General features: G+C 38.0%; 1 pseudogene; it reads left to right on the top strand.

The window, feature by feature from the left end:
* Positions 1–1,373: 1,373 nt before the first annotated feature.
* On the top strand, positions 1,374–2,232 carry LOC101576537 (annotated as a pseudogene).
* The last annotated feature ends 1,171 nt before the right edge of the window (positions 2,233–3,403 follow it).

Genomic DNA, 3,403 nt, shown 5'->3' with positions numbered 1-3,403 from the left:
TATCAAATTGCAAGTGAGACATGAAATTTACTAATGCTTAATTGAACTTAATAAACATATTGAGAGTACAATAGAATGCAAGTCAAATTGTCATTTTAAATGAATCCTGAGTCACTTTGAAAATTCCTTGAGTAGATTTCAGCTACTACTTTTATTTTAAATGTAAAGTCTAGGAAAAGATTGCAGGACCATAGTTTGAGTTAGCTTTTAGCAAGGATGGAAAAGTTAGACTGAGATAACAGAATGAAATTATAAAATCTAGAAATGCTGAGCCACTGGAAATGGCACCGTATTTGGTACAGCTTCAATTTCATAAGGAGATAATGAAAACATAGAGATATGTGAATTTGGATTTAGTTCACTTCATATGCCATGTATCAACGTTATACTTTGATTTGTGAAAAATTCTCAAATAATAAAGAAGTTTAATGACAAAACCTATTATGTGTTAGAGATGATTTTATAACAGGAAATAAAAGTGAACTGAAAAAGGATACTGCAGAGACTCCTCGAGAAGAAGACATTGGAAAAGAGTGACTCACAGAGTAAGTCCCTTGTATACAAAGCCAGGAGGTGAGTAAGGCCTTAGGGAACGATATCTCCGTGTTCACGGAGTGGGAGAGAGAGAAGTGCACTGAAGACATCAGGAAATATAATAAAAAGAAAGGAAAGGAGTAATCGGAAATAAGTTCCAGGAATTGTGTTCAGGAGTCACATACAACTTCCATGGTTCACTAAAGAACTTTCTTATGCAGAAAAAAAAAAAGCCATTGGAGTGGGTGATTCAGGGAGAGACGTGATCCAACAGGGCTTACGGAAGCCCCATTCTGCCTGTGGTGTGAAAAGGAGAACAGAAGTCATAGTGTCACTTTGTAACTTTCCAATAAAGTAGATCAACAGGACAGGTGAATATGGAACAGGGAATTCTATAGGAAGCTGGAAGGTGCATGTCCCATGTGATGGGGTCTGGATCTTTTCAGTTAAAACTTTTGTTATGATGAGTGACTATGAGCTAGTGTGGCCACGTCTCCAAATACTGTAGGGTTAGTTAGGGACACAGTGATCAAGAGATGGCATTGAAATAGCTAGCTCAGCACAAAGCAGTTGGAGAATGATATTGTGGACAAAGCGGAAGTTAGGGGAGTGTTTATTGGAAGTATAAAAATAAAGGAAAAAAATGGGGTTAGGGAGATGGCTCAGTGGAATAAGTGCTTCTCTGGCAAGCTCAAGGGCCTGAGTTCAATCCCCAGTTCCACAAACAAACAAACAAACAAACAAACAAACAAAGAAACAGAGATCCGGTGGATGTCCCGGTACCAGCACTGCCTCCAAAGTGCCTGAGGATCTGTCCTGTGGCACAGACAACCAATTAGACAGGAGAAGAATGGCATTAAAGCAGATTTCCAGCAACAAGTGCTTTGGGGGATTGCAGAAAGTTTTTGAACATGAGTGTGTGGAGCTAAAATGTAAAATGAAATATGCTGTCTACCTACCACCAAAGGCAGAAACAGGAAAGTGCCCTGCCCTGTATTGGCTCTCTGGTTTAACTTGCACAGAACAAAATTTTATATCAAGATCTGGTTATCATCAAGCTGCCTCAGAACAAGGCCTTGTTGTCATTGCTCCAGATACCAGTCCTCATGGATGCAATATTAAAGGAGAAGATGATAGCTGGGACTTTGGCACTGGAGCGGGGTTTTATGTGAATGTTACTGAAGACCCTTGGAAAACTAATTACAGAATGCACTCTTATGTAACAGAGGAGCTTCCCTGGCTCATAATTGCCAATTTTCCAGTGGACCCCCTAGAGGACATCTATTTTTGGTCACACCATGGGAGGCCATGGAGCTCTGATTTGTGCTTTGAAAAACTCTGGAAAATACAAATCTGTCAGAATTTGCTCCAATTTGCAACCCAGTTCTCTGTCCTTGGGGCAAAAAAGCCTTTACTGGATATTTGGGAACAGATCAAAGTAAGTGGATGACTTACGATGCAACTCATCTTGTGAAGTCTTATCCAGTTTCTCAGCTGGACGTACTGATTGATCAAGGAAAAGATGACCAGTTCCTTGTAGATGGGCAGCTGCTCCCAGATAACTTCATCATTGCTTGTACAGAAAAGAAAATTGCTGTTGTTTTTAGATTACAAGAGGGTTATTATCATAGTTAGTACTTCATTGCCACCTTTATTGCTGATCATATCAGACATCATGCAAAATATCTAAATGCATGAAAAACTTCAGATGAAGGAATCTTTTAAAGATTATAAAAGTTAAAATAATTGCTGAGAGGGGATGGGGAGATGGCTCAGTAGAATAAGCACTTCCCTGGCAAGTGCAAGGGCCTGAGTTCAATCCCAGGTTCCGAAAAAAAAAATTGCTGAGAAAAAATTATTGTTAAATACAGGATTTCATAATGCTAAAAGCTTCCTTCTACAGCTGAATCAACTTCTGACTGAATACAGAAAACCTGCTTCTGATTTTAAAAGTTATTTTACCAGTGTTCACATAGGAAACTTTTAATGTTTCTCTTTTGCTGTCATTTGGAAGTCTTTGCATATTAATCTCGGGACACTGAATATGAGTATACTCCTGTTCATATCATAGAATACTAGCTCTGGAGCAGAGCACTTCAAAGTTATTTAGCCCAGATTCCTCTTTACCAGACTTTCAGCATTGGAAGTCGTGGACAGTCAACTTGATTTCTAGGAGGCAGTTAGTGGTTGCCAGCTGTAGAGCAAGAAAGTGGGCTAAGAAAAGTGAAAAGAACCCCATTATAGCTGCAGGACAGCTACAACTAGAAAACAAGTTTCTAAACTGCAGTCCAATAATTTCTTTCTTATTTTTTAGCTCACGAAATCTACGAGCATTGGTTTTTGTGATAAGTCTCTCATGAATTCACTACGCTAACTCCCTGAATTGCGAACCAGTTACATTCCCAGAGAACATTCATAAATTGGATTTGTTGTGAGTAGAACAAAGTGAGACTTACACGTCACTGATACAAATATACAATATAAAGCATAAAAAACCTAACAAAAATACTTTATTTTTGCTTTCATGATTACCTTAAAGTGGTAAGGTAGAGATGTGAGCTAAACACTGGGAATGTTCCTACTGGAAGGTTGGTTCACTCTTGAAAATTCACAGCTCAGATGTTCATAGGTCAGTGACTTAATGTAATAAGATTTGTCTAAAATGGCTGAAGGAAGCTTACACATTTCATATGTTATTGCAAATATTTGTCTTAAATCATAGGCAGAAATTTAACTTGATGAGCTCACCAAGAAAAGCAATTCATTGTTTTGGTAAGTATTCAGTTATGTTCCTTGATAAACTTCCTTAAAAGACCTTCTTGAAATATCATAGGTTTGCTCAGTAACAGTTTTTTTTTCTATTAAAGAA

This window comes from Octodon degus, unplaced genomic scaffold (assembly GCF_000260255.1).
Source record: "Octodon degus isolate 3935 unplaced genomic scaffold, OctDeg1.0 scaffold00005, whole genome shotgun sequence".
NCBI lineage: Eukaryota > Metazoa > Chordata > Mammalia > Rodentia > Octodontidae > Octodon > Octodon degus.
The sequence above is the reverse complement of the archived record's forward strand: the minus strand, read 5'-3'. Positions and strand labels throughout refer to the sequence as shown.